The sequence below is a fragment of the Pan paniscus genome, chromosome 21 (assembly GCF_029289425.2).
Source record: "Pan paniscus chromosome 21, NHGRI_mPanPan1-v2.0_pri, whole genome shotgun sequence".
NCBI classification, from domain to species: Eukaryota; Metazoa; Chordata; class Mammalia; order Primates; family Hominidae; genus Pan; species Pan paniscus.
The window spans coordinates 55,909,347-55,934,796 of record NC_073270.2 but is presented as its reverse complement, the minus strand read 5'-3'; the positions used below and the strand labels follow the sequence as shown (position 1 = coordinate 55,934,796).

At 48.8% G+C, this 25,450-nt stretch overlaps 1 long non-coding RNA gene across 1 annotated transcript; it reads right to left on the bottom strand.

Annotated features, from left to right (window-relative positions):
- Nucleotides 1-1,648: 1,648 nt before the first annotated feature.
- On the bottom strand, nucleotides 1,649-15,873 carry LOC129394856 (uncharacterized). Its single transcript, XR_008622233.2, has 4 exons — nucleotides 15,561-15,873; nucleotides 15,332-15,426; nucleotides 3,930-15,150; nucleotides 1,649-2,018 (listed from the first exon to the last, which is right to left on the bottom strand). It is a non-coding gene; the product is annotated as an uncharacterized LOC129394856 (long non-coding RNA).
- Between the last annotated feature and the right edge of the window lie 9,577 nt (nucleotides 15,874-25,450).

The window sequence follows — 25,450 nt, the reverse complement described above, 5'->3', positions numbered from 1 at the left end:
ACATTCCAAGCTCTTTGCATGTATTAACTCATTTAATCCTACTGATAATTTGTAGGAGGCAGGTCTTTTTTCTTCTTCTTTTTTCCTATTTTTCAATGTTTTGTAGAGATGGATATGTCTCACTCTGTTGCTCAGGCTTTTCTCGAACGCCTGGCCTCAAGTGGCCCTCTTGCCTCAGCCTCCCAAAGTGCTGAGATTACAGATGTGAGCCACTGCGCCAGGCCACAGTCTTATCATTATCTCCACTTTATAGATGAGGAAACTGAGGCCCAGAAGAGCTAAGTGTGTCTGCTCCAGGTCACATGAAAGGATGAGAAGGAATAAAATCTTTGCAGTCCGACTTTCCCTCTTGGGTTTGTCATAACAGGCCTGGCAATGTGAGTCCCATCTTCTGGATAGAAGAACTGAGGCCCAGAGAAGGGTAGACCTGGGGTCACACAGTGCGTTAAGGTGTTACTCGGACCTTGCAGGCCAGCCCCCAAAGACCAGACTCAGCCCCAGCAGGGGTCTAGGCCCTCTGGCCTCTGGGGTGGAACATGCTTGCCACCCTTCCCCACCCTCCACCCCCTGCTGGGGATGACCCATCCCTTCTCAGAGCAGGTCCCACCCCGGTGCCGACCCAGGTGTCCTGCAGGGAAGCTGCAAGCTAGGATGACGTAAGCCCTTGTTTTTACAAGGCTCTTGCTCAACAGGCCCCGCCTGCTGCTCCCCCACCCCCACCCCAGTACTGTTCAGCCTTTCCCCAAGAAGTGGGGATGGTGGGAGCTTGAACCACCACGGCCCAGAGGCCCAGAGTACGTGAGTGGCTGTGTGGGCACAGGAAACCAGGATCCCCCTGGCGCCACCTCTCCCAGTCACCTGCCCTCAGAACCTAGAGCTGGAAAGGATCTCAAACTGGCAGCCAGTGGCCAAATCGAGACCACAGATGTGTTCAGTTTGACCCCATAGCGTTTTGCTTGATGTGTGTGTGTTTAAGTGAATTTATTGCCAACATTTAAAAATCAGGAGATTTCACATCAAAATTCAAATTTCCAGCTCCTCTTTTAAAACCTGAAGCTGTGGGCTGGGCCCACGTGGCCACATGGTGGTGGGCAGGAGCCAGGCGGGGGCGGGGAGGGAACAGGCACTTTCCTACCTGGGACACACGTCCTCCTCTGCCCCCAAACTGCTTTTCACAATTCCTCCTCCCCATCTCTGCAGCTTTTCCCTATCCCATTTTCAAGAGGAGAAAACTGAGGCGACTTGCTAAGGGGAGATCCACGTGGCTGCTTTGATAGAGAGTGTTCTGCAAAAGGGCTTAGAAATCAGCCAGCAGGTGGGAAAATATGGCGGAAAGGTGAACCATCAGAACATGAATGGGGGGGTGTCTCTAGTGGGCGTGGGGCAGGGGGATGGCCTTTCATGCTGCCCTGTGCCTTCCATGCTGTGGCTCTCCGGCCGTGTCTGGTGTCCCCTCTGGGCCTCAGTCCCTGGTATATAAAATGGGGTGATAATATTCTATCTGGGATTCTGGGCTTGCTGTTACCCCTCACTGCTGGCCTTCCCCGACACATTAGAGTTAATCAGATGTCCCTTTCACCCCACAAAGCAGGCAGATGGGGAAACCAAGGCCCGAAGAGGATTAGAACTTCCTACTTCCCCCTCCAAATCCCCCTTGTACCCTTGTGAATGGGTACAAGAGCCAGACTTAAAAGCCAGATTCCCTGATTCCAATGTTTGAGATTTTCCCCATCATGCCTCCTCTCTGAGGCCTCAGTTTCCCCATCTGCCAAATGGGGCTGGCAGAGATAGATCCCCAAGGGCTGCCAGGCTCCGAGGTTCTGAGATCCAGGATTTTGGAGACGGGAGGTGCTCAGGACTGGTAGTGAAACTTGCCTGAGTATATACTGCCCCCAGGTGGCAGATTCTGGGACTGCAGGAGCCATTCACTAGCGTGAAGATCCGCTGGGCGCCCTTGCTCTGGGATCAGGAAAGGCCGGTGCCATGGATGTGATAGATGCACACAGGGCATCAGCAGGCTGCCGAGAGGAACCAGAGTGTCCAACGAACAGAAAACAGTGCTCAACCTTCACATTTATCGAATGTTCTTGGCACATGCTGTAATTCCAGCCCTAAAGACACATTCATGGACAAGACAAGGAATTCCTGTTCTCGTGGAGCTGAAATTCTCCTGGGGGAAGACAAGCACTAAACAAGATCAATGATTAAAGTATAGATTGTGTTAGATTCTGGTCAGCACTATGGAGGAAAATACAGCAGGGGAGCAGAGCAGGAGTTCTGGGAGATTTGATTTTTTGTTTTCTGGGGTTTTTTGTTTGTTTGTTTTTTGAGACAGGGTCTCACTGCTGGAGTGCAGTGGCACGATCTCTGCTCACTGCAGCCTCTGCTTCTTGGGCTCAGGTGATCCTCCCACCTCAACCTCCCAAGTAGCTGGGACCACAGGGGCATGCCACCACGCCCAGCTGATTTTTTAATGTTTTGTAGAGATCAGGTCTCATTATATTGCCCAAGCTGGGGGAGTTGATTTTAACTTTATGTTAGAGTAGTCAGGGAAGACCTCACTGAGGTGACATTTAAGCAAAAACCTGAATGTGGTGAAGCAGGTATCTGGGGGACCTTGGACCACACAAAGGGAACAGCAAGTGCAAAGGCCCTGAGGTAGGAGCACGTAGTTGTGGTGATGACGGAGAGTAGCAGGAATTTGTGTCATAGAAATAGTGGGGGCTGGCCAGGCACAGCGGCTCATGCCTGCAATCCTAGCACTTTGGGAGGCCGAGGTGGGTGGATTACTTGAGGTCAGGAGTCTGAGACCAGCCTGGCCAACATGGTGAAACCCCATCTCTACTAAAAATTTTTAAAAAATGGCCAGGCATGGTAGCATGCATCTGTAATCCCAGCTATTCAGGAGGCTGAGACATGAGAATCACTTGAACCTGGGAGGCGGAGGTTGCAGTGAGCCGAAATTGTGCCTCTGCACTCCAACCTGGGTGACAAAGCAAGACTCTGCCTCCAAAAAAAAAAAAAAAAAAAAAAAATGGAACATGGAAACATGGAATGGGAGAAAATATTTGCAAATCATATATCTGATAAGGGGTTCATATCCAGAATACATAAAGAACTTTTACAACTCAACAGCAATAAAAACAACTCAATTAAAAATGGGCAAAGGACTTGAATAAACATTTCTCCAGAGAAAACTGTGAATGGCTAATAATCACATGATAAGATACTCAACATCACTAACCATTAAGGAAATACAAACCAAAACTGCAATGAGGCCCAACACTTTGGTGGATCACCTGAGGTCAAGAGTTGGAGACCAGCCTGGCTGACACGGTGAAACCCCGTCTCTACTAAAAATACAAAAATTAGCTGGGCATGGTGGTATGTGCGTATAGTCCCAGCTACTTGGGAGGCTGAGGCAGGAGAATCACTTGAACCTGGGAGGTGGAGGTTGCAGCAAGCCAAGATCACGCCACTGCACCCCAGCCTGGGCAACAGAGTGAGACTCCATCTAAAAAACAAACAAACAAAACACAATGAGAAGAGAGGATTTTGAATGTTCCCGACACAAAGAAATGATAAATGCTTGAGGTAATGGATATCCTAATTACCCAGATTTGATTATTACACATTGTATACATGTATTGAAATATCATTCTGTAACCCATGAACATGTACAATTATGTGTCAACTAAAAATAAAAGGAATAAAACACAATGAGATACCACCTTACACCCATTAGGCTGGCTGCTGCGTTGGGAAGGATGTGTAGAAATTGGAATGCTTGTGTAGCTACTGTGGGAAACGGTATGGCTGTTCCTCAAAAAATTAAAAATAGAATTACCAAATGACCCAGCAATTTTATTTCTGGGTGTATATCCAAACAAATTGAAAGCAAGATCTTGAAGAGATATTTGTATACTCACGTTCATAGCAGCCTTCTTCACAATAGCCAAATGGTGGAAGCAATTAGCCGGGTGTGGTGGTGGGCGCCTGTAATCCCTGCTACTTGGGAGGCTGAGACAGGAGAATCACTTGAACCCGGGAGGTAGAGGTTGCAGTGAGCCGAGATCGCACCACTGCACTCCAGCCTAGGTGACAGAGCAAGACGCTGACTTAAAAAAAAAAAAAAAAAAGGTGGAAGCAACCCGTGTCCATCGATGGATGAATGGACAAAATGTGGTGTGTCTGTACAATAGAATGTTATTTAGCCTTAAAAAGTAAGGAGATTCGGACACAGGCTACAACACGGACGAACCTTAAGGATATTGTGCTAAGTGAAATAAGCCAGTCACAAAAGGACAAATACTGCATGATGCCACTTACATGAAGTGCCTTGAGTAGTCAGATTCATAAAGACAGAAAATAGAACAGTGGTTGCCAGGAGCTGAGGTAGGAGGAAGTTCTTGTTTAATGGATATAGAGTTCCATCTTTGGGAAGATGGAAAGAGTTCTGGAGATGGATGGTGGTGACGATTACCCAACAGCGTGAATGTCCTTAATGGCACCAAACTGTGCACTTAAAATGGTTAATATGGTAAGTTTTATGTTCTGCGTATTTTACCACAATTTGAAAAAAAAGGCCAACGTGGGCCAGGCGCAGTGGTTCACACCTGTAATCCCAGCACTTTGGGAGGCCGAGGCAGGAGGATCCCTTGACCCCAGGAGTTCAAGACCAGCCTGGGCAATACAGTAAGATCCCTTTTTTTTTTTTTTGAGACGGAGTCTCGCTCTGTCGCCCAGGCTGGAGTGCAGTGGCGCGATCTCGGCTCACTGCAAGCTCCGCCTTCCTGGTTCACGCCATTCTGCCTCAGCCTCCCAAGTAGCTGGGACTACAGGCGCCCGCCACTGCGCCCAGCTAATTTTTTGTATTTTTAGTAGAGACGGAGTTTCACCGTGGTCTCGATCTCCTGACCTCCTGATCCACCCGCCTCAGCCTCCCAAAGTGCTGGGATTACAGGCATGAGCCACCACGCCCGGCCTCTCATTTCTAACAAACAAAAGATGGATCTTCACCTGTGGACAGAGAAAGATGTCCACTGGCATTGTGACTTGAGAGGCAACAGGCAGGGCAGGGGCCTGGTAAAGTCACGTTTGTCTTGAAAACCTTTGCCATTAGCTAAAACGTTTTTAAAATGTGAATGACACGCAGTGTTGATGGTGTGGAAAAACAGGCACTCTTACAGCTTCAGTCTTTGTGCGAAGTGGTGTAACCTCCAGTTCTAATCTGGCCATGCCCATCAAAATGGGAAATGTCGCAGCCATAAAAAATGAGAGTTCATGTCCTTTGTAGTGACATGGATGAAGCTGGAAACCATCATTCTCAGCAAACTATCGCAAGGACAAAAAAACCAAACACGGCATATTCTCACTCATAGGTGGAAATTAAACAATGAGAACACATGGACACAGGAAGGGGAACATCACACACCGGGGCCTGTTGTGGGGTGGGGGAAGGGGGTAGGGACAGCATTTGGAGATATACCTAATATTAAATGACGAATTACTGGGTGCAGCACACCAACATGGCACATGTATACATATGTAACTAACCACGTTGTGCACATGTACCCTAAAACTTAAAGTATAATTTAAAAAATAATAAATAAAACAAAATATTAAAAAAAAGAAAAAAACAAAATGGGAAATGTCACTGGACCCAGAGATGCAAGGCATTTATGCCACCAAGACACTCACACTTGCTTAAAGACAAATGGACAACAGCAAATGCTTTGCAATAGCAAAAGCTTGTGAGGTAACGTCAGTGGCTGTCATTACCAAAGAACACTAAGAAGAATGAGGTAGCTCCATGGGAGAGGACTTAGACCAGCACTGTCCGAGAGAACCTTCTAGAATGATGGACATGTTCACTATCTGGGTTGTATCATACGGCAGCTATCAGCCATGTGTGTCTATTGAATTCCTGAAATGTGGCTAGTGTACTTGAGGAACTGAATTTTTAATTTTATTGAAATGTATTTAAAATTAAGGCTGGGTGCAGTGGCTCACACCTGTAATCCCAGCACTTTGGGAGGCCAAGGCGGGTGGATCATGAGGTCAGGAGTTCAAGACCAGCCTGGCCAAGATGGTGAAACCCCATCTCTACTAAAAAAAAAAACCCACAAAAATTAGCCAGGCACAGTGGCAGGTGCCTATAATCCCAGCTACTCAGGAGGCTGAGGCAGGAGAATCACTTGAACCCGGGCAGCAGAGGTTGCAGTGAGCCGAGATCACACCACTGCACTCCAGCCTGGGCAACAGAGTGAGACTCCATCTTAAAAAAAAAAAAAAAAAAATTAGCCGGGCATGGTGGTGTGTGCCTGTAGTCCCAGCTACTTGGGAGGCTGAGGCAGGAGGAGTGCTCTACTTTTAAAAAATACATAAAAATTTAATTTTTTAAAATAAATTTAAATCACCTCCTGGACTAGCGACTACTATATTGAACAGTACACATCTAGAACCATCTCCAAGATCTATCATTAATTGGAAAAAAAATAAAAGCCAAGAGCAGGCCGGATGTGTGGTGTGCGAACCCCACATAAATGAGGGGAGGAGTGGAAATGTACTCACGTGTTCTTTTTGGTTTGTTTATCTGTTTAGAAACAGGGTCTCACTGTATCGCCCAGGCTGGACTGCAGTGGCTGTTCAGAGGGAGATCATAGCACACAAATTCCTGGGTCTGGCGATCCTCCCACCTCAGCCTCCTGAGTAGCTGGGACTGCAGACGTGCGCCACCGCGCCCAGCTTCATGTATTTGAGGATGCAGAGGCTCATGCTGGAAGGGTCATAAGAAACCAGCAACAGTAGTAGCCCAGGGCCGGGGGTTCTGGCTGCCACCATGTAACACTGCACCTCAAAACTTAGTGAATAATGCTGCAATAACCGTGCAAGCGCAGATATTTCTTCAACATACTAGATTCATTTCCATGGGATATGTGCAAGCGCAGATATTTCTTCAACATACTAGATTCATTTCCATGGGATATGTGCAAGCACAGATATTTCTTCAACACACTAGATTCATTTCCATGGGATATATACCCAGTGGTGGGGTTACTGGATTATATAGTAATTCCTTTTTTTTTTTTTTTTTTTCAAAACAGAGTCTCACTTTGTTGCCCAGGCTGGAGTGCAGTGGCATGATCTCAGATCTCAGCTCACTGCAAATTCCACTTCCCAGGTTCAAGCAGCCCTCATGCCTTAGCCTCCCAAATAGCTGGATTACAGGTGTGTGCCACCACGCCCTAAAAATACAAAATAAAAAAATTTTGTATTTTTAGTAGAGACAGGGTTTTGCCATGTAGGCCAGGCTAGTCTTGAACTCCTGACCTCAAGTGATCCACCCACCTCGGCCTCCCAAAGTGTTGGGATTACAGGCGTGAGCTACCACGCCCGGCCAGTAATTCTGTTTTTTAAGGGCTTAAAATAACCACCAATATATTTGCTCACGATCCTGTAGGTGAGGAATTAGGACGGAGCATGAGGGGACGGCTCGTCTCTGCTCCAAGCGTCCACAGTGGCTTCTGTGCTCCACGTGTGGCACCTCACGGCTGGCCCGAGTGGCGGATGGCTGGCTGGACCATGTGTCTGCTGCCTTAGTTCATTCCTCAGTGCTCCCTCTGGCCGTTTCTTTCTCCCCATGTGGCCTCTGCACATGCTGCAAGCTGTCCCTTCAAGTAGCCTCTCCTCCTGGCCTCTCTTGCCTCACGGCCTTTCCATGTGGTTTCCTCAGCAGTCTTTTTTTTTTTAAACCTTGCACTTTTTGCAACCAGCACAGACTTCTTACACAGCTGCTGGCCTCCCCCAGAACACAAAAGTGGAAGCTGCTGCTTAAGACTTAAGCCAGCCAGGCGCGGTGGCTCACGCCTGTAATCCCAGCACTTTGGGAGGCTGAGGCGGGTGGATCATTTGAGGTCAGGAGTTCAAGACCGGCCTGGCCAACAATGGTGAAACCCCATCTCTACTAAAAATACAAAAATTAGCCAGGCGCAGTGGCACGACACTGTAATCCCAGCTACTCAGGAGGCTGAGGCAGGAGAATCACTTGAGCCCAGGAAGGGGAGCAGAGGCTGCAGTGAGCCAAGATTGCGCCACTGCACTCCAGCCTGGGCAACAGAACAAGACCCTGTCTCAAAAAAAAAAAAACTCAATTCACCATGGGGCCTAGTGTGGTGGCTCACGCCTATAATCCCAGCACTTTGAGAGGCCAAAGCAGGAGGATCACTTGAGGCCAGGAGTTCAAGACAAGCCGGTCAACATAGCGAGACCCCCGTCTATACAAAAAAAATCCAAAATTAGCCAGGTATGGTGGTGCGCATCTGCAGTCCCAGACATTCAGGAGATTGAGGCAGGAGGATCTCTTGGGCCCGAGAGGTCAAGGCTGCAGTGAGCCATGACTGTGTCACTGCACTCCAGCCTGGGTGACGGAGCAAGACCTTGTCTCTAAAAAGAAAAAAAAAAAAAAATGTTTGCCATGGACACATATGACCTTATGATTGGTTGGGTCCAGAATGTTGCCCGGTCCTGCTTCCACACCTTGGTTGTGCTGTTCCCCTGCCTGTAACAGTCTTCCTTTCCATCCCCAGCTGTCGAGATGCCCAGGGAAACGTTCCCTGAATGCCCAAGTCCGTTACTCTCCCCTCCTCCAGGCTCCAGCTGAACTTCAGGCCTCTGGGCCTCACTCCATCCACCCTACTGGAGTTAGTGTTGTGTAGTCTCCCTCTCCTGGGAACCCCTCTAGGGTCTGCCCAATCTTGGTCATCTCTGTCCACACACACATACAGTGGAATCATGCAGGTGCTGAGTAGGTGCTCAGTGACTTGAGGGCCCAAACCAGGAAAATACACATTTGCCCAACCCACCTTCCCCAACCCACCCCACCCCACCCCCACGCCCCGCCACAGGCATCATGGGTTGCGCTGCCTAGAATGGCCACAAGGTGGCGGGGGAGCCCCACCTCCGATCTCTGCAACCTCTGAACTGGGAAACAGCTTCAGGTTGGGGTTCCTGAGGGCCAGAGACCCCCGGGAGAGGGGGCCTCAAGCCCAGCTTTAAAGAGAAAGCTTACAGGCCGGGCGCGGTGGCTCACGCCTGTAATCCCAGCATTCTGGGAGGCCCAGGCGGGCAGATCACCTGAGGTCAGGAGTTCGAGACCAGCCTGACCAACATGGTGAAACCCCCGTCTCTACTAAAAATACAAAATACAAAAATACTAAAAATACAAAAATCAGCCCGGTGTGGTGGTGCATGCCTATAATCCCAGCTACTTGGGAGGCTGAGGCAGGAGAATCGCTTGAACCCGGGAGGCGGAGGTTGCAGTGAGCCGAGATCGCACCATTGCACTCCAGCCTGGGCAAAAAGAGTGAAACTCGGTCTCAAAAAAAAAAAAAAAAAGAAAGCTTACTGCCTACTCCCCTCCTCAAATTCAAAATTTACTTCCTCTTCAAGTAAATGGACTTTAATTATAGGCGTGCCAGCACTGATAGCTGCAACAATCTCTGAAATCTTGTTTGAGTGAAAGATGCCAGATGCCAAGAACTTCCTGTGTGATCCCATCTGTTTAGAGCTCTAGAACAGGCAGAACTCACCCATGAGGAAAATACCAGCACGGTGGTTGCCAGTTGGGGGAGAGCACAACTGGGGAGGGGACAAGGGTGCTCGCTGGGGTGATGGTGTGTGTTTCGTGTGAGTTTCCTAAGGCCGCCATGATAAGATACCACAAACCCAAAACAACAGAAATTTATTCTCCCCTGAAACCAGGGTCCTGCTCCCTCTGGAGGCTCTGGGGAAGAATCCCTCCTTGCCTCTTCCTTGGTGCTTGCCCGCCATCCACCATGTTCCTTGGCTCTAGCTGCCTCACCCCAATCTCTGCCTTCATCTTCCAACGGCCTTCTTCCAGTGCCTTCTTCCTTCTGTGTGTATTCACCTCCAAATCTCCCTCTCCTTTCTCTTATATAAACACCAGTCATTGGATTTAGAGCCCCCCCCAATCCAAAATGATCTCATCTTAAGTTGGGTTACATCTGCAAGCCCCTATTTCCAAATAAGGTCACATTCACAGGTCCCAGGGGTTAGGACTTGAACATATCTTCTTGGGGGACACAATTCAACCCACTGCATGTTTAACATCTTGGAGGGAGTTTGGGCAGTGCAGGTGGATGCATTTGTCAAAAGTAATCAAAAGTGGCTGGGCGCAGTGGCTCACCCCTGTAATCCCAGCACTTTGGGAGGCTGGGGCGGGTGAATCACTTGAGGTCAGGAGCTCAAGACCAGCCTGGCCAACATGCTGAAACCCCATCTCTACTAAAAATACAAAAATTAGCCTGGTGCAGTGGCGGGCGCCTGTAATCCCAACTGCTCAGGAGGCTGAGGCAGAAGAATCGCTTGAACCCTGGAGGCAGAGGTTGCAGTGAGCAGAGATCGCAACACTAGACTCAGCCTTGGTGACAGAGCAAAACTCCATCTCAAAAAAATAATAATAATAATCAAAAGTACACCTAAAGGTGCAGTTCACCAAATGTAAGCTTTACAGACAGAGAAACAAATATTTGACTCTAGTTAATGACGTGCACACTGACATCTTGACATGCACACTGACATCTTGAGGGGTATCTGCAGCTTACCCAATTAAATGTTAAAAATAAAACAAGCCAGCCATGGTGACTGCCACCTGTAATCCCAGCACTTTGGAAGGCCAAGGCGGGTGGATCACTTGAGGTCAGAAGTTCAAGACCAGCCTGGCCAACATGGTGAAACTCCGTCTCTACTAAAAATTAGCTGAATGTGGTGGCGCACGCCTGTAATCCCAGTTACTTGTGAGGCTGAGGTAGGAGAATTGCTTGAACCTGGGAGAGGGATGTTGCAGTGAACCGAGATCGTGCCACTGCACTCCAGCCTGGGTGACAGAGTGAAGCTCCATCTCAATAAAATAAATGAAATAAATAAATAAATATAAAAATAAAACAGATTAATGAATAAACAGAGGTAGAGCCCCACCAATGCCACTTTTGAGAATCTATCCTGAGGAGCTCATCATGAAAATAACTCAAGCCTGCTCCTCACCACACATTCATTTAGGCTTTTCTTTAGATAAGATCTCTGTAGCCCAGGCTCAAGTACATCGGCACCATCACAGCTCACTGCAACCTCAACACCCCCAGACTCAGGTGCCCTTCCCTCCTCTGCCTCCCAAGTAGCTGGGACCACAGGCACGCACCACCATGCCAGGCTAATTTTTTTTTTTTTTTTTTTTTTTTTGGAGACAGGGTCTGTCACTCTGTCACCCAGGCTAGAGTGCAGTGGCACAATCACGGCTCACTGCAATCTCAGCCTCCCCAGGCTCAAGCAATCCTCACATTTCAGCCTCCCAAGTAGCTGGGACTACAGGCACACACCACCACACCTGGCTAATTTTTTTGCATTTTGTAGAGACAGGATTTTGCCATGTTTCCCAGGCTGGTCTCAAACTCATGGGCTCAAGCGATCTGCCTACCTCGGCTTCCCAAAATGCTGAGAAGCCACTGTGCCCGGCCTAGTCATTTAAACATTTTAATGATGAAAACTATGGAAACCAACTCAGTGCTCAGCTTTGCCACCCCCACTGGAGCACCTGGGGACTCAGCCTGAGGCTGTGGGAGGCATCAGGTGCGGGAAGCCTCTGAAATGAAGGGAAAGGTTGAACGTGGTCGCGTTTGCTTTATTACAGAAAGAATTATTCCAGCTTTCATCCAGTTCTCAGGGCCAGGCCGGTAACCCCCACAGAGGTGAAGGCCCCTGGTCAGCTGGGTGCTGGGTGCCCACCGGGTGCTGACATGTGTACTCAGACCCCTCAAGAGGAAAGGGTGGCCTCCTTCACCAAGAAGCTGGCGCTGGTCCCGGCCCTGTCGCCGGGAACGTGAGCAACTGGGCCTCTTTTTCCTGGGCATTTATGCTGTGCCAGGCACTGCCCGAGGGGGTCGTATTTCTTCATATATTTATTCCCTTCTCTTCTGGTACCTGCCATCCACCTCTTCTCACCCCCACTCAAAGGCAGCCATTCTGTCACTTTGTGTCTTTTTGCTGGAATGTGTCCCTGCAAAACACATGTGGCTACTTTGTGGCATGAACACTTGTGTGAAGGGTTTTGTAGCTGTGGCTCATCCACGGTCCTTTCTATGAGCAGTCCCCAGTCTCAGCCGCCCAGTCCCTGGGGTAGACACCCAAGTGACCCCCAACTTGCCCCACCACAGATAAGGTGAGCTGCCACCTCCTTGCACCCTCTAGGGCTGGTGCAAGGATGTCTCTGGGACTTTGGCTTGGGAGTAGGTTGTAGGGGATGGGGGGACTAATTTGACTAAGTACCAGGTGCTCTACAGAAAGGCTGTCCCGTCTCCACTCACACCAGCTGTGCCCAAGGGTTTTATATCCCATATCTTCCACCACCGCTTGGTACTATTCACCTTTTTTTTTTTTTGAGACAGAGTCTTGCTCTGTCGCCCAGACTGGAGTGCAGTGGCGCAATCTCAGCTCACTGCAACCTCCACCTCCTAGATTCAAGCAATTCTCGTGCCTCAGCCTCCCGAATAACTGGGACTACAAGTGCCCACCACCATGCCTGGCTAATTTTTGTATTTTTAGTAGACATGGAGTTTCTCCATGTTGGCCAGGCTGGTCTCGAACTCCTGACCTCAGGTGATCTACCTGCCTTGGCCTCCCAAAGTGCTGGGATTTCAAGCGTGCACCAACACACCTGGCACTATTCACCTTTTAAATGATTTTTTTTTTAATTTTGAAATACTTTCAAACTTAGAGAAAAGTTAGAAATACTTCAAATATTTCCAAAATGTTTTCATTTTACTACATTTGATGTATCATATTCTCCTTCTTTTTCTCTCTCTCTCTCTCTCCACAGACACACACACACACACACACACACACACACACGCACATGTGTCATTTTTTGTTTGTTTGCTTTTTGAGACAGGGTCTCTCTGTCACCTTTTTAATTAGCCAGGCGTGGTGTTGCACATCTGTAGTCCCAGCTACTCAGGAGGCTGAGGTGGGAGGATCGCCTGAATCCAGGAGTTCGAGGCTGCAGTGAGCAGGTATCATGCCACTGCACTCCCTCCTGGGCAACAGAGCGAGACGCCATCTCCAAAGAAAAAAAAAAAACAAAAAGATGTCTGCGGTTGGGCATGGTGGCTCATGCCTGTAATCCCAGCACTTTGAGAGGCCAAGGCGGGTGGATCACGAGGCCAGGAGTTCAAGACCAGCCTGGCCAACATGGTGAAACCCTGTCTCTACTAAAAATACAAAAATTAGCCGGGTGTGGTGGTGGGCGCCTGTAATCCCAGCTACTCGGGAGGCGGAGACAGGGGAATCGCTTGAACCTGGGAGGCAGCAGTTGCCGTGAGCCGAAATTGTGCCACTGTACTCCAGCTTGGACAACAGAGCGAGACCCTGTGTCAATAAATAAATAAATAAATAAATAAATAAATAAATAAAGTGAACTGTTAATGTGAGTTACATATTTAATTTAAAATTTTCTAGACTGACCAGCCTGTGCAACATAGTGAGACCCCATCTCTACGAAAAAATTTAAAAATTAACTGGACATAGTGGTGCCTGCCTGTAGTCTCAGATACTTGGGAGGTGAGGCAGGAGGACTGCTTGAGCCCAGGAGTTCAAGGCTCCACTGAGCTATGACTGCACTCCAGCCTGGGTGACAGAGCAAGACCTTGTCTCTAAAAATAAATATTTTCTTTTTTGAGACAGAGTTCTGCTCTTGTTGCCCGGGCTGGAGTGCAATGACACTATCAGCTCATTGCAACCTCCGTCTCCCAGGTTCAAGCGATTCTCCTGTCTCAGCCTCCCGAGTAGCTGGGATTACAGGCATGCACCACCACACCTGGCTAATTTTGTATTTTTAGTAGAGGCGGGGTTTCTCCATGTTGGTCAGGCTGGTCTCAAACTCTCGACCTCAGGTGATCCATCCACCTCGGCCTCCCAAAGTGCTGGGATTACAGGCGTGAGCCACCACACCCGGCTTCTTTTTTTTTTTTTTTTTTTTAATTTTTTGAGACAGAGTCTCACTCTGTCGCCCAGGCTGGAATGCAGTGGTGCTATCTCTGCTCACTGCAACCTTCACCTCCCAGGTTCAAGCGATTCTCCTGACTCAGTCTCCCGAGTAGCTGGGATTACAGGCGCCCGCCACCACGCCTGGCTAATTTTTTTTGTATTTTTAATAGAGACAGTGTTACACCATTTTGGCCAGGCTGGTCTCGAACTCATGACCCCAGGTATTCCACCTGCCTCAGCTTCCCAAAGTGCTGGGATTACAAACATGAGCCACTGCACCCCGCCAAGGGTTGTAGTTCTTAAAGTCTTTCTTTATCAGGCATATAAGCATGAGACCCCTCTCTTCATGGTCTTCCTCTATTTGTGAAGGTTTTCTTAACATTAGTGACACCAGGCCAGGCGCGGTGGCTCACGTTTGTAATCCCAGCACTTTGGGAGGCCGAGGAGGGCAGATTACGAGGTCAGGAGATCGAGACCACGATGAAACCCCGTCTTTACTAAAAATGCAAAAAATTAGCTGCGCGTGGTGGCGGGTGCCTGCAGTCCCAGCTACTCCGAGAGGCTGAGGCAGGAGAATGGTGGGAAGCTGGGAGGCGGAGCTTGCGGTGAGCTGAGATCGCACCACTGCACTCCAGCCTGGGCAACAGAGCAAGACTCTAACTAAAAAAAAAAAAACAAAACAAAAAACATTAGTGACACCATCTTGATTCTGACAACTGTCACACATTTTTTTATTGTGGTAAAATATTTAACAGAATATTTATATTTTTCTCCATTATTAAGTGTACAATTCAGTGGCATTAAATGCATTCACACTAGGCACAGTGGCTCACACCTGTAATCCCAGCACTTTGGGAGGCCAAGGCGGGAGAATTACTTGAGCCCAAGTGTTCAAGACCAGCCTGGGCAACATAGCGATACCCCCATCTCTACAAAAAAATACAAGAAAAATCAGCCAGGCGTGATGGCACGCACCTGTAGTCCCAGCTACTCGGGAGGCTGAGGTGGGAAAATCACTTGAGCACGGGAAGTCGAAGCTGCAGTGAGCTAGGATTGCACCACTGCAGTCCAGCCTGGGCAACAGAGTAAGACCTTGTCACAAAAGAAAAGAAAAGAAAAAAAATTCACAATGCTGTATACTCGTCATAACTCTGTATCCAAAACTTTTCCATCATCCCCAACACAAACTCTGTCCTCATTCAACAATTCCCCCCTCTCTCCAGGTAATCTCTATTCTATTTTCCATCTCTCAGAATCTGCCCATCCCAGGTACCTCATACAACATTGTCCTTCTGTGTCTGGCTTCTTTCACTGAGCACAATGTTTTCCAGGTCCATAGGTGTTGTGGTCTGTGTTGGAATTTTCTTCCTGGGACAAAACAAGGCCTGTCTGACTCCAGGGCTGCCCCCGATCCCCCACGCCCACCTGCCTGTCCCCTCCGCAGGCCTCAGTGCTTCTGTCTGTAGGAAGGGAAGGGCTGGGCGGCCTGCTGGGCTGGTCACCTGCCACCTTGCCGTCAGCGCCTTCCCTCGCGTTAATCACTGCTCGGCCAGAAAACCGAAACCCCTGAACGCCGCAACAGGGACTCTCCCACAGGGAACGGGTTACAGAGACGACGGTGGAGGCAGAGGCCGAACGGGATGGGGAGGACGCTCCGAGAAAGAAATCGCAGCCGCAGAGAGCCACTGCCACCTCTAAGCTGGAGGGGCTGGTAAGGTTGCTGTAGCCCAGGGCCTGCGTCACTCCGCAAAGCTGGAGGCACAGGGGCCTGTCCCGGGGCGCTCCCCGACCGGGGCCTCCGGTTGGCCAATAGGAACTCACCGGACGCGAGCCTGGGAAAGGCGCCGCAGGGTCAGCTCTGGGATACACAGAGCAGAGCTGCAGAGGGCGGAGCTTGGATCGGAAGGCAAAGAGCCCCCGCCCCCGCCCGACAGACCCTCCCTCCCTGGTCAACTCCTACCAGGCAGCCCCCACTGTGGCTCCAGCCCTGGCTTCTCGGACCCAGCTTCCTTCTGTCCCGCTGGCCTGGGTGGAGCGCCTCCAGCTGTGGCCAATGCTTCACCTGGCCTTTCTGCATCTCGGCTCGTCCGTCCTCTGTGTAAGCAATGCCTGTATTCCATCCCTTCTGTCTGAAATGCCTAGGGTGGTCTCCCTCTTCCAGACTGGCCCCCAGTGAGACACCAGTGGTGCTGTCGTTTACAGAGTGGCCACAGTGCTACCACGGGAGGTTAGTGGATGGCTGAGTCATGAACCAGAAAGGAGGGCAGAAGTGAGGTGAGATGGGTCCCCAAGGCAGGGCCACTCCGTAGTAAGTGCAGGATCTCAAGGCAGACCCTGAGCTTTACAGAGACATTGAGTGGCCACAATCAGGCCCCCAGCTCAGCCAGTGGACGGGCTCCATGTGGCACTGGGCCAAAGAAACCAGCCTCCACTGAGGGCCTCCTGTGTGCCCAGCTGTATTCCCACGTCAACCCCATCTCAGTTGGCAGGGCTCACCGTAATAGAGGACTGCAGACTGTGTGGTTTAAACAACAGAGATTGTTGTCAAGGTGTGAGCGGGGCTGGCTTCTCCCGCAGCCTCGCTGCGGGGCTTGTAGATGGCCGCCTTCTTGCTCTGGGCTCACATGGCCCTCCCTCTGTTTGTGTCCAAATTTCCTCTTCCTATGAAGACAACGATTATATTGGATTAGGGTCCACCCTAATGACCTCATTTTTACTTAATTACCATTTTTTTTTTCAAGAGGGAGCTTCACTCTGTGACCCAGGCTGGGGTGCAGTGGCGGGATCTCGGCTCACTGCAACTCCCGCCTCCCGGGTTCCAGCAATTCTCCTGCCTCAGCCTCCCGGGTAGCTAGGATTACAGATGTTCACCACCATGCCCAGCTAATTTTTGTATTTTTCATAGAGAAAGGGTTTCACCATGTTGGCCAGGCTGGTCTCGAATTCCTGACCTCAAGTAATCTGCCCACCTCCACCTCCCAAAGTGCTGGGATTACAGGCGCGAGCCACTGTGCCTGGCCACTTAATTACCCCTTTAAAGGCCTTATTTCCAAATACAGTAACATTCTGAGGTACTGGGGGTTAGAATCTCAACATAATTATTTGAAGGTCATCATTCAGCCTGTGACACCCCCCAGTTTCACAAGGTGGGCATTATCGGCCCTGTTTTCCAAATGAGGAAACTGAGGCCCAGAGAGTGGCTCACCCAAGGCCACCCAGAGCTGGGTCTCCTCAGGTCCAGGGCTCCCCACCCCCAACACCATGAGCAGGGCTGCTGCTCCACCTGCCAGCCCAGGGAATCTTCTGTCACTCTCTGTGACTGCCGCAGACCCTGGGAAACGGAGTCCAATCCCTCTTCCTTTCGTTCCCTCTGCTGTGTGTAATAAGATGATGACCCACCATTTATTGGCTCTTTCCTATGTGTGAGGCGCTTCCACTAGCATTTCTCATGCATTCCATACACACACACGACACGGCTCCTCTGGCTCTGCTCAAGCCTCCTCAGAGATGCCCTCCTCACACACCCCACTTGTAACAATGCCTGCACCCACACCAGCACGCCTCCTGCTTTATTTTCACTTGTAGTGTCATAAATACCTGAAATTAGGCTGGATACGGTGGTTCACGCCTGTAATCCCGCCACTGGGAGGCCGAGGTGGGTAAATTACTTGAGGCCAGGAGTTCGAGACTAGCCTGGGCGACATGGAAAAACCCCATCTCTACTAAAATACAAAAATCAGCTGACTACTAAAATACAAAAGTTAGCCGACATGGTGGTGTGTACCTGTAGTCCCAGCTACTTGGCAGGCCAAGGCATGAGAATCACTGGAACCCAGGAGGTGGAGGCTGCAGTGACTGAGATGGCACCAGTGCACTCCAACCTGGGTGACAAACTGAGACTCTGTCTCCAAAATAAATAAATAAATAAAAATAATACCTGAAATTATATCACATGCATGCTTATTGGTTTGTTGTGTTCTCTGCACTAGACTGTAAGCTCCAGGAGGGCAGGACCCAGGCCTCATCCCCTGCTGTATCCCTGGCACCTAGATGAGATTGTCAGTCACTGACATCTTTATTGAAATGTTGTTTCAATAAATTATTAAATAAATTAATTCTTTCACCCAGCCCTCACCAATAATCTGTAACACGGGCCTTAGGATCCTTATTTTATTTTATTTTTTTTGAGATGGAGTCTTGCTCTGTCTCCCAGGCTAGAGTGCAGTGGCGTGATCTCAGCTCACTGCAACCTCTGCCTCCCAGGTTCAAGTGATTCTCTTGCCTCAGCCTCCCGAGTAGCTGGGATTACAGGCACACGCCACCACACCCAGCTAATTTTTGTATTCTTAGTAGAGATGGGGTTTCACCATGTTGGCCAGGCTGGTCTCGAACTCTTGACCTTGTGATCTGCCCGCCTCAGCCTCCCAAAGTTCTGGGATTAAAGGCATGAGCCACCACACCTGGCCCAGAATCCTTATTTTACAGAAGAAGAAAGTGAGGCTCAGAGAAAGTCCCAAATCCACCCAGGCTCACCCAGCTAGTAAGTAGTGAAGCTGGAATTTGAACCCAAGTCTATGCTTGCAACCTCCACACCCAGGCCACCTCCTTGCCTTGACCTTCCTTCCAAATCTCTCCCTGCTCTGTGCCTTCCCAAACCACCCTCACACAATTGCCCCGAACCTCTCTTATTCTAGAAATTCCCAATACGTAACCAAGCTGGGCTGCAGTATCCCTTTGTGCCAGCAGGTGTCACCAGAGAATCCAGAAAGCCATAGCCCGCGGTCTTGCACTCCAGAGCACAGATCATACTCTGATTTACTTAATCACTTTTAAGGATATTTCCAAGTTTTTGCTCCACAAAGGAAGGCGCAGCTGCATCCTGGCACCTGTGTTCATGTGCTATGTGGTGAGAATTTCCCTGGGAATGGATTCCTAGAAATGCAATTGCAAAAGAGCAAAAATAATCTTTAAATTGCATAGATTTAAAGATTTGCTAAGCCGGGTTTACAACTGAGAAATGTGAGACCCAGAGAGGGCACATGGGTGGCTCAGGGGCACACAGCTAGCTAGTGGAAAGGCCAGATTTAGAACTAGTAGTACTAGCTCCTCTGGGCCAGGCACGGTGGCTTACACCTGTAATCCCAGCACTTTGGAAGGCCAAGGTGGGCAAATCACTTGAGCCTAAGAGTTCGAGACCAGCCTGGTAGAGTGAGACCTTGTCGTTAAAAAAAATACAGAAAAAAAATCAGCCAGGCACGGTGGTACACGCCTGCAATCCTAGCACTTTTGGAGACCAAGGTGGGCAGATCACTTGAATCCTGGAGTTTGAGATCAGCCTGGGCAACATAGTGAGACCATGTCTCTATAAAAAATACATATATATATCTCCAGCTGTGGTGGCACACATTTGTAGTTCCAGCTACTCAGGAGGCTGAGGTGAGAGGACTGCTGGAGCCCAAGAGGTCAAGGCAGCAGTGAGCCGTGATCACACCACTGCACTCCAGCCTGGGCAACAGAGCGAGACCCTGTGTCAGAAAGAACTAGCCTCCAGCCATGAATATTTCTACTGCACCTGGACGTTGCTCCCACCTAGGCTAAGGCAGAGTCTTTGTGCATGAATCTGTATGGGGGCCTGGATCTGACTGCTTCTTTGGTTATTCAATCATCCATTTATTCATTAGACAAACTACAATGGTGGGATACAGGCTCCATGCTGTAAGAAAGGTTCAAATAACAACTGCCTCCTAGTCAAAAAGTAGTTTGTTTTCCTCTCTCATATTAATCTGAATGAAAGTGATCCAGAGCTGCATAGTTGCTTTATGGTGTCAGGAACCCAGTCTTTTGCTATCTTGTGCTCTTTTTCTTGTTGAAGACAACTGACAGTTTTCATCTTATGGTCCAAAATGGCTGCCCAAGGCTGGACACGGTGGCACATGCCTGTAATCCCAGCACTTTGGGAGGCCAAGGTGGGCAGACCACTTGAGCTCAAGAGTTCAAGACCAGCCTGGGCAACATGGCGAAACCTCATCTCTACAAAAAAAAATTAACCAAGTGTGGCGGCAGGTGCCTGTTGTCCCAGCTACTTGGGAGGCTGGGTGGATCGCTTGAACCCGGGAGGTGGAGGTTGCAGTGAGCTGAGATCGCACCACTGCACTCCAGCCTGGGTGACAGAGTGAGACCCTGTCTCAAAAAAAAAAACCCTATGTTGACTTCTAGTCAACATAGTACTGGTAGTTATAGCCAGTCAACATAGTACTGGTAGTTCTAGCCAGAGCAATTAGGAATGAAAAAGAAATCAGGCCGGGCGCGGTGGCTCACACCTGTAATCCCAGCACTTTGGGAGGCCGAGGCGGGTGGATCATGAGGTCAGGAGATCGAGACCATCCTGGCTAATACGGTGAAACCCCGTCTCTACTAAAAATACAAAAAAATTAGCTGGGCGCGGTGGCGTAGTCCCAGCTACTCGAGAGGCTGAGGCAGGAGAATGGCGTGAACCTGGGAGGTGGAGCTTGCAGTGAGCCGAGATCGAGCCACTGCACTCCAGCCTGGGCGAAACAGTGAGACTCCATCTCAAAAAAGAAAAGAAAAAGAAATCAAAGGCATCCAAACGGAAAGGAAGAAGTAAAATGATCTCTGCTCTCCAATGATATGATCTTATATGTAGAAACCCTAAAGATTTCACAAACTAAGAAAAAACTGTTAGAATTAATAAATGAATGCAGCAAAGTAGCAAGATACAAAGTCAGCACACAAAAATCAGTTACTTTTCTCTACACTGACAGTGAGTGATCTGAAACAAAAATTATAAAAACAATTTCATTTACAATAATATCAAAAAGAAGAAAATCCTTAGGAATTAATCCAAACAGTGAAAAACTTGTACAATGAAAACTACAAAACAGGCCAGGCTTGGTGGCTCCTGCCTGTAATCCCAGCACTTTGGGAGGCCAAGGTGGGCAGATCACCTGAGGTCAGGAGTTCAAGACCAGCCTGGCCAACAAGGTGAAACCCCACCTCTGCTAAAAATACAAAAAATCAGCCGGGCGTGGTGGCACTCGCCTGTAGTCCCAGCTACTTGGGTGGCTGAGGCAGGAGATTTGCTTGAACCTGGGAGGCGGAGGTTGCAGTGAACTGAGATAGCGCCACCGCACTCCAGCCTGGGTGACAAAGCAAAACTCCATCTCCAAAATAATAATAATAATAATAAGTGTTGGTGATGATGTAGAGAAATTGGAACCCTTGTGCACTGTTGGAATATAAAATGGAACAGCCAGGCCGGACGTGGTGGCTCACGCCTATAATCCTAGCACTTTGGGAGGCTGAGGCAGGTGGATCACTTGAGGTCAAGAGTTCAAGACCAGCCTGGCCAACATGGTGAAACCTTTTCTCTACTAGAATACAAAAATTAGCTGGGCATGGTGGCGCACACCTGTAATCCCAGCTACTTGGGTACCTGAGGCAGGAGAATGGCTTGAACCTGGGAGGCGGAGGTTGCAGTAAGCCAAGATCACGCCACTGCACTCCAGCCTGGACAACAAGAGCAAAACTCCGTCTCAAAAAAATAAACAAATAAACAATAAATAAATAAATAAAATTTAAAAATGGAACAGCCAACCTGGAAAACAGTATGGCAGTTCTTCAACAAATTAAACACAGAAATTACCATATGATGCAGCAGTTCCACTTCTGGGTATATACCCAAAAGAATTGAAAGCAAGATCTTGAAGAAATATTTGTACACCCATATTCATTAGCAACAGTATTTACGATAGCTAAAAAGTGGAAACAACCTAAGTGCCCATCATCATCGATCGCATGAACAAACAAGCAAAATGTGGTCCTTCAGCCTTAAAAAGGAATGAAGTTCTGACTCAAGCTATAATGTGAATGAAAGAGAGAGAGAAAAAAAAAAAAAGAGAAGAGAAGAGAAAAGAAGAAAAGGCAGCCGCTTTTAAAATGAGCTGACCCCGAGCCAGGCTTCTAGGAGCCAGAGGTGACTCAGCAGAGGCCCCACCCTCGATTCGCATGGGGAGACATTCCGGGGCAGCCTCCCGCTGACGTGTCTCAGCACATAATCACAAAGAGCCAAGCACGCATGAGTCAGAAGCAGTTATATCCCTAAGTCATAAAGCAGCAGCTGGGCCCAAGATTCCTGGCATCCTTCCAATCTCACCTCCCCCGCCCTATTTACCCAGGAGCAAAAGAAGCGGAGGGAAGCAACACAGCGCAGCGTGACTACGTGCTTGATCTGTCTCCTCCTAATGGGCATGCAGGTTGGTTCCAGTTTCCAGCGATCCTAAACACACTTGGCTGGACCTCCCTGTGCCTACAGAGGTGGGATTTTGTGACATAGGTGGGGGGAAATGGAATTGCTGGGGTGAATTGTAGATCCACGGGAGCTCCATTGCAACAGAAAAAGGCATGCCTCTTCAGTTTACTTACAGGTCAGGATTTCTAACCTTGGCCCCATTGACATCCTGGACTGGGTCATTCTTTGTTGTCAGGCAGCGGGGGAACCGTCCTCTGTAGGATGTTTAGCAGCATCCGTGGCTTCTACCCACTAGATGCCAGTAAATCACCACCCCCAGTTGTGACAACCAAAAATTTCTCCAGACATTGCCTAATGTCCCCTGAGAGTCAAAATCACCCCCAACTGAGAACCATTGCTGTAACTGTACAGAGCCTATGAGGATGAGGAGGATTTCTTTTTCTTTTCTTTTTTTTTTTAGACAGAGTCTCGCTGTGTCGCGCAAGCTGGAGTGCAGTGGCGCAGTCTCAGCCCTCTGCAACCTCTGCCTCCTGGGCTCAAGTGATTCTCCTGCCTCAGCCTCCCGAGTAGCCAGGATTATAGGCACGCGCCACCGTGCCCAGCCAATTTTTGTATTTTTAGTAGAGACGGGGTTTCACCATGTTGCCCAGGCTAGTCTTGAACTCCTGACCTCAGGTGATCCACCTGCCTCGGCCTCCCAAAGTGCTGGGATTACAGGCGTGAGCCACCGCGCCTGGCCTACGAGGAGGATTTCTAAGCACAGATTCTTTAAACAGGTTTTATGTGTTATTGACTTTCTTCTCTTTGGGCAGAAGGACATTTTACCTCCTTAGAAGGGGTGCAATGACATTGATAGTCACTAGTTTAAGAATAAGAGATGTCCCTTGCAAGCAGACTCAGAGAAAAAAAAAAGGGTCTCAGTTCCTAATTGGGATAAATAACCAGATTTGAATCTGAACGATAGAAATTAAATTATAGGCCAGGCGCAGTGGCTCACACCTGTAATCCCACTGCTTTGGGAGGCTGAGGCAGGCAGATGACGAGGTCAGGAGATCGAGACCATCCTGGCCAACATGGTGAACCCCATCTCTACTAAAACAAAAAATACAAAAATTAGGTGGGTGTGGTGGCGTGTGCCTGTAGTCCCAGCTACTCGGAAGGCCGAGGCAGGAGAATTGCTTTAACCTGGGAGGCAGAGGTAGCGGTGAGCCAAGATCATGCCATTGCACTCTAGCCTGGGCAACAAGAGCGAAACTCCATCTCAAAAAAAAAAAAAAAGAAAGAAAGAAAAGAAGTTAAATTATAGCATTGCACCAATGTGACATTTTCTGATTTTAAAAACTATACAGATGTCCTGTAAGAGAATGTCTTTGTTCTTAAGAAATACACACTGAAGAATTTAGGGTAAAAAGGCATTATGTCTGTAACTGACTCTCAAATGGTTCCGAAAAAATGGTACACATGGAGAGAAAGAAGGATAAATCACGTGTAGCAAAATGTTGATAATTAGGGTATTGAGAGTTTATTGTACTATTCTTGCAACTTTCTGTAAATTTGAAAAAAAATTGAATTATTATTTTTAAAGGCTTTTTTTTAGAAACTCACCTATGTTTTGTTCTAGTTTTTAAAGCAAGTTTTAATCTGTCATTCCCACCTGCTCCCAGGAAAAGGAAAAACATCATTGTATGATTGTGCCCAGGATCTAGGCACAATTAGGGCACAGTCCCAAGAGGCTTCCAGAAAAAGGTTTTCAGTATAAGTGTGGCAGGCAGGAAGATCTCTTGCGTATATTTGTAAAATGCCTGGAAAGAAATTCCACCGAACATGAACAGTGGGTGGTGATGGTCCTATTGTCTATTGTGTCCCTCTGTAACCTCCCTCTCCCTGCACTTGCCCCCTTCCCCAGGCAACCCAGGTGCCTTAGGGAAGTGACCCCATTCCCTGCCCTGTCTTGGAGGGCCGGATGAGTCAAAGAGTAATCTTATCCCTCTGCTAGTGAGTACAAATGAAGTCTGTGGGCCAACAAGGAGCGAGGAGCAGTTTCCTGGAAGCCCTGGGCTGGTGTTTGACTTGCTTTGAGATAGAATAAATGGGAGAAAGAGACTTTATGGGACATCTGGGCCTAGGGCTCCTGGATGCTGTGCTGAAAACACCACGTACAGAAGCCAGTCTAACCTTCTGGATGATGAGAGCCCAGATGCAGCACAGAGATGCCCCGGCCAACAATCAGCTGCTATCTGGATCCCATCTGGATCCCATCTGAATCCCATGTCACCATGAATGAGGCCACCTTAGCCCAGCCAGCACAGCTGAAAGCCAGAAGCAGCCGCATGCACGAGCCCAGGGGAAGCCCACAGAGGAACCACCAGCCAACACACAGAATAGCAAGCAGTAACAACTCAGTGTTCTTAAGCAACTAAGATTAAGACAACAATTTTTAAATGAACCAGGCCCGGCCGGGCACGGTGGCTCTCACGCCTGTAATCCCAGCACTTTGGGAGGCCGAAGCAAGCGGATCACCTGAGGTTGGGAGTTCGAGACCAGCCTGACCAACATGGAGAAACCCCGTCTCTATTAAAAATACAAAGTTAGGCAGGCGTGGTGGCGCATGCCTGTAATCCCAGCTACTCGGGAGGCTGCAGTAAGGTTATAACATGGCCTGGCATGCAGTACGTGCTCAATAAATGCTCACCGTTATTGTTGATCATGCATTTCTGATCTTGTCCCCTATGCCATTCACTATGAGGGCTCACGATGACAGGCAAGAAACAAGTAATCTACTAGGGAAATAATTGGGGAACTCTCAGGAACACCAGGATGGCTAGAGAGCCTAGGAAAGCAGTTCATACAATGGAGGCCAAAAAGAAGGACTCGTGCCTGCCATGTGTGTGGCAGAAGCTTCCAAGTATCAACTATTAATAATATCATTTTCCTTTCTTATTATTAATAGAACCTCAGCTTTTAAGTTGGTCTCCGCAGAGGACAACTGCATTCTCCAGCCTCCTGTACAGCAGAGAGTGCCATGTGACTAAGACCAAGTTCTAACCAGTGGGATCAAAGCAGGGAAGTGTTGCCTTCTTTGCCCCTTCCTGCTGGCTGGAATATGACAAAACGGCTGCAGCA